Genomic DNA, 14,294 nt, shown 5'->3' on the forward strand with positions numbered 1-14,294 from the left:
TGTACCATATTTCTGTATCCATTCCTCTGTTGAAGGGCATCAGGGTTCTTTCCAGCTTCTGGCTATTATAAATAAGGCTGCGATGAACATAGTGGAGCACGTGTCTTTTTTATATGTTGGGGCATCTTTTGGGAATATGCCCAAGAGAGGAATACCTGGGTCCTCAGGTAGTTCACTGTCCAATTTTCTGAGGAACCTCCAGACTGATTTCCAGAATTGTTGTACCAGTCTGCAATCCCACCAACAATGGAGGAGTGTTCCTCTTTCTCCGCATCCTCACCAGCATCTGCTGACACCTGAGTTTTTGATCTTAGCCATTCTCACTGGTGTGAGCTGAAATCTCAGAGTTGTTTTGATTTGCATTTCCCTTATGACTAAAGATGTTGAACATTTCTTTAGGTGTTTCTCAGCCATTTGGCATTCCTCAGCTGTGAATTCTTTGTTTAGCTCTGAACCCCATTTTTAATAGGGTTATTTGTCTCCCTGCGGTCTAACTTCTTGAGTTCTTTGTATATTTTGGATATAAGGCCTCTATCTGTTGTAGGATTGGTAAAGATCTTTTCTCAATCTGTTGGTTGCCGTTTTGTCCTAACCACAGTGTCCTTTGCCTTACAGAAGCTTTGCAGTTTTATGAGATCCCATTTGTCAATTTTTTCCCATCTTTATCAACTTGAGTATTTCTTATTTACATTTCGATTGTTATTCTCCTTCCTGGTTTAGGGCCAACTTCCCCCTAATCCCTCCTCCTCCCCTTCTGTATGGGTGTTCACCTCCCCATCTTCCCCCCATTACCACCTTACCCCAACAATCACGTTCACTGGGGGTTCAGTCTTGGCAGGACCAAGGGCTTCTGCTTTCACTGGTGCTCTTACTATGCTATTCATTGGTACGTATGAGGTTGGAGCCCAGGGTCAGTACATGTATAGTCTTTGGGTGGTTGCTTAGTCCTGGAAGCTCTGGTTGGTTGGCAATGTTGTTCATACGGGGTCTCAAGCCCCCTTCAAGGTCTTTAAGTTCTTCCTAAGATTCCTTCAATGGGGGTCCTGTCCTCAGTTCAGTGGTTTGCTGCTTACATTCACTTATGTATTTGCTATATTCTGGCTGTGTCTCTCAGGAGAGCTCTATATCCAGTCCTGTCAGCCTACACTTCTTTGCTTCATCCATCTTATCTAATTCGGTGGCTGTGCATGTTTGGGCCACATGTAGGGCTGGCTTTGAATGCATGTTCCTTCTGCCTCTGTTCTAAACTTTGCTTCCCTATTCCCTCCAAAGGGTATTCTTGTGCCCCTTTTAAAGAAGGAGTGAAGCATTTACATTTTGGTCATCCTTCTTGAGTTTCATGTGTTCTGTGCATCTAGGGTAATTCAAGAATTTGGGCTAATAGCCACTTATCAATGAGTGCATACCATGTGTGTTTTTCTTTGATTTCTGTGAATAAGTAGGGAGAGAGTGGACAGCCTTGTCTAGTCCCTGATTTTAGTGGTATTGCGTCAAGTTAATATTAGCTAGTGGTTTGGTGTATATTGCTTTTACTATGTTTAGGTATGGGCCTTGATTTCCTGTTCATTCCAGGATTTTTATCATGAAGGGTTGTTGAATTTTGTCAAGTGCTTTCTTTGCATCTAATGAAGTGATCATGTGGTTTTTATCTTTCAGTTTGTTCATATAGTGGATTACGTTGATGGTTTTCCGTATAGTAAACAATCCCTGCATGCCTGGGATGAAGCCTATTTAATCATGATGCATCATAGTTTTGTTGTGCTCTTGGATTCGGTTTGCCAGAATTTTATTGAGTGTTTTTGCATCGATATTCATAATGGAATTTGGTCTGAAGTTTTCTTTCTTTTTTGGGTCTTTGTGTGGTTTATGTATAAGACTAATTGTGGCTTGATAGAAGGAATTCGGTAGCACTCCATTTGTTTCAATTTTGTGGAATAGTTTGGATAGTGCTGGTATGAGGTCTTCTATGAAGTTCTATAGAATTCTCCACTGAATCCATCTGGACCTGGGCTCATTTTGTTTGGGAGAGCTTTAAAGACTGCTTCTATTTCTTTAGGAGTTATAGCGTTGTTTAAATGATTTATCTGTTCCTCATTTAACCTGGTAACTGTCTAAGAAATTGTCCATTTCCTGCAGATTTTCATGTTTTGTTGAATATAGGCTTTTGTAGTAGGATCTGATGAACCCATGTATCCCTCAACAAATTAATGGATACAGAAAAATGTGGAATATTTACACAATGGACTACTTCTTAGCTATTAAAACAATAACTTCATGAAATTCATAATCCAATGTGCAGAACTACAAAATATTATCCTAAGTTAGATAACCCAGTCACAAAAGAACACACAACATATACACTTATTGATAATGGATATTGGCCTAAAAGCTTGGATTACACAGACCACATGAAGCTCAAGCAGGATGACCAAAGTTCAGATGCTTCAGTCCTTCTTAAGAGGAAAATATCTTCATAGGATGAAATACAGAGACAAAGTTTGGACTGGAGACTTAAGGAAAGGCCACCCAGAGACTGCTGCATTTGGAGATCCAGCCCATACATATACAACCACCAAACTCAGACAATATTGCTGATGTCAAGAAGTGCATGCTGATGTGTCTGATAAGGATATCTCCTCAGTGGATCTTCAAGAGTCTGGCAAATACAGAGGCAAATGCTCCCAGACAACCAGTAAACTGAGAACGGGATCCACATTTGAGGAGTTAGGGAAAGGATTGAAGGAGCTAAAAGGGCTTGCAACCTCATAAAAAGAATAATACCAACCAACCACACCTCCCGGGGACTAAACCATCATTCAAAGAGTACATATGGATATGTCCCATGGCTTCAGCTGCATATGTAGCAGATGATGGCCTTGTTGGGCACCAATGGGAGGAGAAGCCCTTTCTCTTGCCAAAGTTAGACCACCATTTTATGGGGAGAATCAGGGTGGGAAGGCAGGAAGGGTTGTGTGTATTGGTGGGGAAACACCGCCATATAAGAAGGGAGAGGGGAGTGAGATATGGGGTTTATGGAAAGGAAATCAGGCAAGGGGATAACACTTGGAACATAAATTAAATTTACCAATAAAAACTTGTGAGTAAAGAATATCCAACAAAAATTAAAAATTAAAGTTTATAAACAGATAAGATTTAAAAACAAAAACAAAAGAAAAGACAAAAAGAATTTAAGCAAGAAGTCAATTTATTTTTTAAGGTAGCTAAGTCTGTGATGGGTAGATCTTGTGAAAATAAAAAATAAACTTCAAAAAAACCCAGAAAAAATTAAGAAAGGAAGAAAGAAAGAAGAAAGAAAGAAAGGAGGAAAGAAGGAAAGAAGAAGTGAAGGAAGGAAGTTTCATCCTGGGTGTGGTAACCAAGTCACTAAAGAGCATACATGGCACGGCATGTGCTCACTGATAAGTGACTATTTGCCAAATAGTAGCTGAGAATATCCACTATCCAACTCACAGACCATATGAAATTCAAGAAGAAAGAATATCACACCAAAGTGTAGATACTACAGTACTATTCAGGAGGGCAAGACAATAATCTCTCGGAAGTAGAGAGAGAGAGAGGGATCTAGGAGGGAGAGAGAATGGGGAGGGGAAAAAGGGGGTCAGTTCAGATATGGGAGGGAGTAGTTGAAGAATTCAGTGAGTTAGGAATTTGAAAGTAGGTGTGTATCAGTGCGTGTTTGTGTGGGAGGCGGCAGGACTGAGGGTATCCTTTAGAAAGTCCCAGATGCCAAGGCCTCAAGAGGTTCCTAGGAACCAACCGGGAGGACTTAGCCAAAAATACCCAACAAAGTGGTGATAGAACCTGTAGAGACCATATCCTGTGGATAGGCATGGCCCCAGTTCAGGTATGGGGTACAACAGAACCACTTCAAAAATATTAATACAGAATTCTTCCTGTCAAAAGGAAATGTATGGACAAAGAGTGGAGCAGAACCTGAAGGAAAGGCTATACAGAGGCCCATCTCCCATTGACTAAACCACTAATCAAAGAGTACACAGGAGGTACTCATGGCTCCATTTAAATATGTAGCAATGGTTGCCTCATCTGGCATGACTGGGAGGGGAGGGCCAAGGTCCTGTGGAGGCCTGATGTTCCAGGAAGGGGAAATGCAAGTCTGTTGAGGCAGGAATGGGTGCATAGATGTGGGAGCACCCTCATAAGGGCAGGTAGGAGGGAGGTGGGAATGGGGACTTATGGAGGGGAAACTGGGAAGTGGAATAACAGTTGAAATGTAAATAAGTAAAATAAACAATAAAAAGGAAGAACTATCTATAAGTATACAAAATTTAACAGATTAACTAATAGAGACCATAAAAGAACATCCTATTTTCACATAATAATCAAAACCTTAAATACACAGAAAAATAAGAAATATTATAAGAAAGCACAGCAGTCAGGATCTGTGCTCCATTCTTCCATTTTTCTCCTGGTCCATACCTCTATCTTCAGTTGCAGATGAGAACAACACTCCTGCCAAAGCTCTGCCAGCCTCTGGGACACCTGCTCCAACCTAGGACAACCTGCTCCATCTTCAGATCAACACCCCCATATATAATTGAGAGTCTGTACTGCATATCCCAGCCTATAGCTATATCTGCGTTTTGGTAGGTCTGTTGCCATCTGGGATTCCTGTAGACTATCAGGGCTGCTATCAACATAAGCCACCAGATGGCTATAGGTAATCAACAGAAGCCAGTGTAATATGGCACCATCAAAACACAGCTCTCATACTATGACAAGCCAGGGATATCCTAATACACCAAAGAGCAAGACATTAAATATCATCTCGTGAAAATAATGGAGGCCTTCAAAATAAATAAATAAATCCCTAAATGACATCCCGTGCATGCCATTTTGGGACTGAGGTACCTCATTCAGAATATTTTCTAGTTCCATCAATTTGAGTGCATTTTAGGCAAATGGATGTCCTCAGTTTTAATAGCCGAATAGTTTTCAAATGTGTAAGTGAACCATATTTCCTTATCCATTCTTCCATTGTGGGACATCTGGGGTTTTTTTCTGGCTTCTAGCTATCACAAATGAGGCCAAAGTATAATAGAACACCCTGGTCAAAATCCGGAGGACTCATGAAGATTCAAGCTTACAGGCCCATGTAATAATGGCTCAATCCCACTAGGGAGTGTTAAGTCTGCAATCATGGGGGCTGTGGGAGTTCCAGAGGGAGGCAGGGATCTATGTGGGAGAAGAGAGAGCAAAGGAAAGGGAGGAACATGATCAGGTATTTGCAGGAGGAATAGGACTGAAGCCCCAAGGGACAGCAAAAATACTGGAGAGAGGCAACCTCAGGAGGTAGGAGTTTGGGGGGAACCATCTAGAATGTACTGGAGATCTAGGAGGTGACTCTCAGCAGTCAAAGGAAGGGATATTAGATGGGAAGCCCTACAATTAGGAGAGGGAACATGTAGATTCCACCACCAGTGGAGGATCAGGACATCAAGTGGAGGGATGGGGTTGCCATCCCATCGTCAGAAGCTCTGGTACAGAATTGTTCCTGTCTGAAGGCTCTTCACAAATGTAAATGGAGAAGAGCATGAGAGAAAGGTCTAATGACAGGTCCATATTGGAATCCAGCTGAGGAAAGGTTCTGACACTGTTACTGATGTTGTGGTGTGTTTGCAGATAGGAGGCTAGAATGACTGCTCCCTGAGAGGACAAACAAGCAGCTGAAAGAGTCAAATATAGATATTAGCATCCAACCAATGGAAGGAACACAGAGATCCCTGTGGTTGAATTGAAGAAAGGCTGGAAGAAGCTGAGGAGGGTTAATAGCCCTTGGGAAGTCCAGCAGTTTTATCTGACCTAGACCCCTGATATCTATCAGACACTTAGGTACCAACAAGGCAGCATACACTAGCTGAAATGAGGCCCTAACATATATACAGCAGAGGACTGCCTGGTCTGGCTTCAGTGAGATAAGGTGCACCTGACCCTCAAGAGACTTGAGGAACCAGCAAGTGGGGAGGTTTGGTGGGGGGGTGTGGTGACATCCTGTTTGAGATGGGGACAGGAGGTATTGGATGGAGGGCTGTCAGTGGGCAGACTCAGAGAATGAAGACTCGGATGAAGACTGGACAGTTAAAAAAGATTAAAGAATAATAAAAATGGAACAAGGAAATACAATCCCACAGGTAAAGGAAATTGAATAAAATGTTTCAGTACCTAAAAACAGAAATAGCAATAATAAAAAAACACAAGTGGAGGCAACCATGACAATCTAACAAAGAGAACAGGAATTACAGACATAAGCATCACCAACAGAATACAGGAGATGGAAGAAAGAATCTGAGGTATAGAATATATGATAGAATAAATTTCCAGGAACCTAAGAATAATAGGAATAGAAGAGAATAACGATTACTTGTTTGAAAGGCTAGAAAATATTCCTAACAAAATCATAGAAGAAAACTTCATTGACCTAAAGAAAGACATTGCTGTACTTACAGGAGGCTTATAGAACATCAAATATATTTGAACAGAAAAGAAAATCCTCTGACCACATAATCCAAATACCAAATAGACAAAACAAAAACTGCAATGGAAAATGTCCAAGTCATATGCAAAGGCAGGCCTATCAGAATTAGGTAGGATTTCTCAACAGAGAATATATAAACAAGAAGATACCAGACAAATATGCAGACCCTTATAGACAACAGATTTCAATACAGATTACCATAATAAAATATCTCTCAATCACTGTAAATGGAGAAACCAATAAGATACTTCATAACCAATACACGCACACACACACACACACACACACACACACACACACACACACACAAGATCATTTTATAGATCCAGCCCTATACAATAAGAAGTCTAATACATGTAGGGTAAATTCACCCAAGAGTATACAAGAAATTATCCTTTTTGCTGCAAAATCAAAAGCTTTGGATTACACAGACACACACAGACACACAGACACACAGATACACAGACACACACACACACACAGACACACACACACACACACACACACACACACACACACACACACACACTGCCAGCATTCTATTAGTCACAGTTCTCTAAGATTTTAGAATTTATTGAAATGTCTATACATTAAGGGAAATTAGTGGAATCACCTACAGTTTGCAGTACAATTAGCCCAACAGTGGAAAGCTGTGAATGGAATGTCAAAGAATCTAATAATTTTTCATTCCCATGTGGCTAGTTCGTTCGGCTGGTCTTCTGTTTAAGATGGAATCCTGAAGTAGGTTCCAACAGGTGGGCTAGCACATGTGTGCAAATAGAGAAAGAAGAATGAACACTTTCTCCTTTCATTTTCCTTATTTAGGCCTCTAGCAGAAGGTATGACTCAGATTTATGGTTTGTACCCCCCCACTCCTGAATTTGGGACTTGCTCTGTCCCAGGCTTGTCTCTTTCTCCTGGGTAAAAGGCAATCAGGCCTAAGCTTTAAATCACCACTATGCCTTAAGATTTGGACCATAGATGGAACTTCCATGTTGGTATCTCATTCCAGATCAAATAAATTTGACAACCAGGAAGATCCATCAAATCCACCAACATCAAAAAACAGGAAATAAAAAATTGTTCCTCATTCATATACCTCACTATCAATGGATTCAATTTACCCGTAAAAAGACACAGGCTAACATACTACATATGTAAGCAGGATCCATTATTCTGCAGCATATAAGAAACACAGGTAGACAATAAATCAGATTGAGGAGCTTGTAAAAGCTTTTCCAAGCAAATGTATCTGAGATTTATGCTAGAGTAGTCAATCTAATATAAAACAACATAGACTTTCAACCAAATATACTTAAAAGAGATTGGCAAAGTTATTTCATACTCATCAAACAAAAAATCTACCAAGATCACTTTTTAGTTCTGAAAATGTATGAGCAGGTGCAAAAAAAGGACACATTACTAAGACTCATATCATACATTGACACCACAGATAATAATAATGGTGGATTCAATACATCACTTTAACCAATGGGCAGGTAAATGAAACAGAATCTATACAGAGAAACAGGAAACAAAGAGATATTATGAACAAAATGGATCCAATAGATACCTGTAGAAGCTTTCATGCAAACAGAAAACAATGTACCCTCTTCTCAGCACCTCACTGGACCTTCCCTGAAATCTACCATATAAACAGACACTAAGCAAGCATCAACCAATACAAGAGGATTGAAATAAATCTTTAAATCTTATCTTATCAAATCACTATGCTTTAAAGCTGTATTTCAACAACAATAGAAACACCAGAAACCCGACATATTCATGGAAACTGAAAATCTCTTTATTCAATGATCAAGTGATAAGGAACAAGAAACAAAGATTTAAAGACTTTTCTAGAATTCCACAAAAATTAAGGCAAAACATACCTAAACTTATGGAGAACAATGAAAGTATTGCTAAGAGGAAAGTTCATACTACTAAGTGCATTCCAAAAGAAATTGGAGAGATCTCATACTAGCACCTTAAGAGAACACATATAAGATTAAGATCAAAAAAGAAGCAAACACACAGAAGGGAGTAGGGGCAGAAAATAGTGAATCTCATTGTTGAAATCAATCACTTAATAACAAAAAGATCAATACATAGAATCAACAAAGCCACAAACTGCTTCCTTGAGAAAATAAAAAAGATAGATAAAAGTTTAGCAAAGCTAAATAAAAGGCACAGAGACAGAATCCAGGTTAAATAATCTGAGATAAAAGGGAACCATAACAACAAAAACTGTACCAGGGAATTCCTAAAGCTCATAAAACACTCCAGCCAGATCTTTAAGTGATTTTGTATGTGCAAGGCATGTTATAGTAGGAGAACTGCGTTCTGATGGTGGCATATTGCACTATCTTCTGTTGATTGTGTTCTTGCACTTCCCTTTAGCCTTCTGGAAGTTTTTGTGGTTAGCTTGCCTGGATTTCCCTGGAAAAAACAGGCCTCTGTACTCATTGTCCCAGATGTCAGTAAGCTTCCCAATACTGTGACAGAGCTGTGGGCTTAGTAGTGTGATGCTGATCTGATATTGCAATTAGAGGTGCAGGATGGAAGGAAGATGCAGTTCTGAAAGAAAAAGACAGACCTCAGAGCTCCTGAGCTTGCTAAACTCCTAACAGGTAGGCTCTCAGGGTAAGGATGCCTCACCTGTATGTCCCGGTTAGGGACAGGCCTCCCAGGAGGCAGGCACAAGTCTCAGCTGGGGAAAGTGAGCAGATCTGAAATTTTAGGCAGGCATATGGATCAGAAGGAAGATAGCTTTTATGGGCCGGTTCTCAAAATTAGATGACTACCTGGGGGCTTCCAGAAATAGACTATGATAGTCTCCTTCTGGGAAATGATGGAATTAGGAACCTGAAAATTTCTGAGTGCTGCAGGATAATTGATACCACTTGAAACCTAATTATGAACCTGACGCCTATTGTTAATTGGGATATCTTCTGTTACTGAAAGACATTAAATAATCTTGTAACATTAAATACACACAGAAACCTGAGATATATTATAATCAGTTTGATAAGGGCATATGACCCATAATAGTTCCATAATTAAATATGTATTGTTTATGTAGGACCATGCTTAAAAAACTTTCATGGAGGCACCCATTTGTACACATAACTGAATTGGCTCTTTTCTTGTAGAGATATCTTTCTCATCCCCATAAAGACATCAAGATCTGATGTGTAAAACCAGGGAAGAGTAAAAAGTACAAATTACCACTAGCGAGTCTGAATTTACCTGGAATAGTGACCCTACAGGACAAAGAAAGCTAATAAGATATTGTTGGAAATTCAAAGTAAGTTATCTTCAGGAAAGCCTAACATTCTTTACATGATTTAAAGCAGAAACAGACATCCAAGGATGAAATGTTTATACAAGTACTCGCCAGATGTTTAATATTGTAAAATGGATTTCTCTGCAATAAATCACATGTGTTCAGAAGAATCAAAAGGTTGATTGACTGGTTAGGATTTGATGATTACAGGTCATTCACTTGTTGGAGATCAAAAGCAAAATTTTTCTCAAGTAATCAGTAAACCTGTTAATATCTATTACCACAACCTCTGTTTGATCCAAAATCTAAATTTCTTTCAGGGTAAATCTTTGAGTTGCAGTTGCTTATGAGACAACTAGCTTCCAATGACCTCTAATCTACCATGTTACCAAATATCATTTGAAGCTACAGCATGCATGTTTTTCTTTTCTAAAGGCTGGCAATTTCATGTCCCGGAAATGTATGTGGCTAATACAAATGGAACCATCTAATTAAAACTCTTTGTCCCAGTGTACTTTCAGTTTCTTTAACATGGACCATCACCAAAATCAACTTGGGGAGGAAAGGTTTTCTTTAACCTTGCAGATTACAGTCTATCCTTGAAGGAAGACTGTCTAGGAGCCTAGGAGCAGGAATTGAAACATAAACCATAACAGAGCTCTTTTTACTAGCTTGCATTTGGTGCTGGGCTCAACCAATCTTGTTTTCTCTTTCATGATGATTTTAGCTTGTATCAAGCTACTAATAGTAACTCCAGGACCAACAAACACCCATGTTGAACAAATAGCATCACACTAGTCTAATTTCAAGACTGTATTGAGACAGAAAATATTGGGTGTATTAGGAGGTAAAAATAAACTCAGAATATATTGTATGAGGAAAGATTATCTTCAACAAAAGAAAAAGAGGAAGAGATGACACTTTCTAAGTTTCAAGAATAAATCTATTTTCAGAACATTGGAAAAGTAAGCTACTGAGGACATGTGCAAAGACTATGAAAAGAAAGAAACCCTTTGAAAGTCAATTCTAAAGAAAATAGAAAGACAAACTGCAGTTTATCTGACAGTATTTGTTCTTCATTTGTCCCATCACATAATTTGGTGTTTGCATCATGATATTGAAAGGACTTCAAATGAAATGTTGGGTATTTGGTTGCATGTACAGTAGTTATGTTTTGGAATAGGCACAATGTGTGCACAGCTGAACAGAGATGGAAGGCTTTAAGGTTCATTTAGGTGCCTTGTATTTTGCAAATGTTATTTTAAACTTAATACAGAGGAAGGATATTTAATTTGGTTACAAGAAAATGTGTTGTGGATGATGTAATATTATTGTAGAAAGATAGAGAAGGATTTTTTGTAAGGTCATTATAAGGCAAAACTAAAAGACTGATGCATGATGGAAACTAGGATGTGTCATTGAAGAAATGTTGGAATTAAGTTGATAGTAAAGGCTAGACTTAAATCATCCTTATTAATCTTCATTTCCCTTTTTCTGGTCAAATATAGTTTAGTTGGAGTAATTCACTGTTTTAACTCAGTAGAAAAAATATTGTTTTATAAACTATCTCACTATTGACCACAATTGAAGTAGACAAGTGAGTTTGGATAAACAGTTTTGTGTCATACTTGCTTCCTCCTTATGTAGTAAACCTGGATATAGGTAGATGGATCTGACTGAAATATGGTCAAGGTGATCTTGTGTTTAATATTCTAGAAGGACCATCTAACTCTGTCTTCTGGGAGATGGAAAGAAAGGATGAAAAGATGGGGCTGAGGATGGATGAGGTTATGATGTGTATGCTTAAGTTTATTGATTGCCACCAACCATTAATCCCTTTCTTATAGTGAATTTGCAGTAGTCACAATGATTGCTATTTTATTTTCTTTCTAAATTGTATCATTTTGGATGAAGTATTATCACAAAATGGCAGCTAGAATCTTTATATCTACATCACTGCATTTTTATTTTGAGATAAGCTCATAAAGAAGAGAGAGCACTCTTCAATGTGGACATTGGAAATTCAATAGTGGAATTCCAGAACACAAGTGGAGATGTATTTTTTAAAAAGGCTGTTTTCAGGGTAATATTTACATCCTTTATCAGACCCATTTTGCCAAAGGAGAAAATTCTCAAATAAATTTATATACTTATAATTGGACTGTATAGTAGAACTGTGCCAAAGAGTCCCAGAGGACCAAGAGGATAGTTCTGTGTGGTTCTTAATGCCTGGGAGCTGGAATAACATGCTTAGAACTCTTCTTTTCATCCTAAGGGGATTATGATTATGTCTTGGAATCTCTTTGCAATGGACCAAACACACTTTATCACAGGCCCCATGGAAAGACAGCCAAAGTCTTTCTCATTTTCTCTCTGTGCAATTTTCAGGGTTTTAATGAGACAGGTCAGTTTACCTGTAATTCTCTAAGATAACTCACACTTGTAACCTTTTACACACTTTCAGTTTAATGTTATGTATAATTTTGTCTAAACTTTCTCTCTTCCTTTCTTTCTTCCTTTCTTCCTTCCTTCCTTCCTTCCTTCCTTCCTTCCTTTCTTTCTTTCCTTCTTTCTTTCTTTCTACGTCATACAATGTTCTGCCTGTGTGTATACCTGCAGGCTAGAAGAGGGCATCAGATCTCAGAACAGGTGGCTGTGAGTACAGATATTGCTGGGAATTGAACTCAGGACCTCTTTAAAAACACACAGTGGTCTTACCTTCTGAGCCATTTCTCCAGTCCTTGAATATATTTTTTGCTCTACTCAGTAAGCCCCAGATAGATATGATTTTCATTGTGTGAAGCATGATGAGCCAGATGCAATTGGACATTTACACTAACATGCAAAAGTTTGGAAAGCATAATTGATAGTACCACAGAAGAAGAGTGGAAAACACAGGAGGAGAGGAATGAGAGAAATAAGAAAGGAAACGCTTGTCAGCATGTACGAGTCTTCAGTTATAATATGAATTAATTTTCTATCTTGAGAGATGGCTCAAGTAGTAAAATGCTTACTGTGGAATCCATGGAGATGAGAGTTTCACCTTCAACACTTTCCTAATTCTAAGTGAAGCTTCATGCACCTGTACATATATAGGGAGATACAGGAAGATCTCTAAGCCTTGGTGAGCGTCCATTCAGGCTAGTCATGAGCTTTAGGCCTTTTGACATTTAACTCCTAATGTTGTGCAAGCTCTGAGGCTTTAAAGTAACAGTAATGACTATATTTATTTTCTCTTGCATGTGGAAAATGTTGAGACAGATCTTAAAACATGTGTATCAAAAAATTAGTTTTAGAGCTATGTGTTTCAGAGTTTGTATTTCTATGTTGAAACACCATGAAAAAAATTTGGGAAGGAAAGGATTTATGTTTCTTTTACACTTCTAAGCAGCAGTCTATCATTGATGGAAGGAACCCCAAGTACTCAAGATTGGAACCTAAAGTCAAGGACTGAAGAAGAAATCATGGAGGAAGGTTAATTACAAGTTTCATTCCCCTGGCTTGTACAGGGGAATGGCTTATTATACCTATAAGAATCAACTCCCAGGGGGCTACATTATTCACTGAGACTAGAATAATCTCATATCACTCATTAATCAAGAAAATGACTGGCAGACTGACCGAGGGACCATCTTTTGGTCGTATTTTTAATTGAGGTACTCTGGTTTGCAGTTGCTCTAGCTGTGTTATTGACATAAAACCACCCAGCACAAAATGTTGCATAATTTGATTATGTTAATCAAATTTTCATTGTATATGTGAGCACACACATATATAATATATAAGCATAAATATACATGTAGAAAATTACCACAAATTATAAAATAACAGGGAAATTTATTTTCTACCATACTTCAATAAATCTGGAAGAGTGGAGGAGCGCCCTCATAGAAACAGGGGGAGGGAGGATGCTGTAGGGGGATTTTATGGGGGATACTGGGAAAGGAGATAACATTTGAAATGTAAATAAAGAAAATATTCAGTGCAAGAAAAGAAAAAAAACAAGAATTCAAAGAAGTCACCTCAGATGTCCATTGCTTGGTATAATCTTCCCCAATAGCATTATTAATATACTCACACACAGACTGGTCTTTATTAGTCAAGTACTATCATGTTTCTTAATGTTTTCTCTTCAGATTATATGGACAAATAAACTATTTTACTATTTTAATTTGGAAATTATTTTTGCAGAAGAAGTAGCTAACAAAAAATTGTCCAACAAATTTTAGCCTTTTGCTGTAGAAAAATGGAAGATAAGTTTCAACAAATTATATTATATACCAAAACATTGTTCTGAAAAGTATGACATTTATACCAATTGGTTAATATTGTTTAAGTGACAAATACAGGGTATGTAAATATACACTTTATAACACATTATCAATATTTATGGTTATACTTCAGTTCATGAATACCTACCACTTGCTTTTTTGACATGATTATGTTTACATAATTGAATGAAATACATACATTCTTTAAAACCACATAATCTTGATG

The sequence above is a fragment of the Rattus rattus genome, chromosome 2 (assembly GCF_011064425.1).
Source record: "Rattus rattus isolate New Zealand chromosome 2, Rrattus_CSIRO_v1, whole genome shotgun sequence".
Classification (NCBI taxonomy): Eukaryota; Metazoa; Chordata; class Mammalia; order Rodentia; family Muridae; genus Rattus; species Rattus rattus.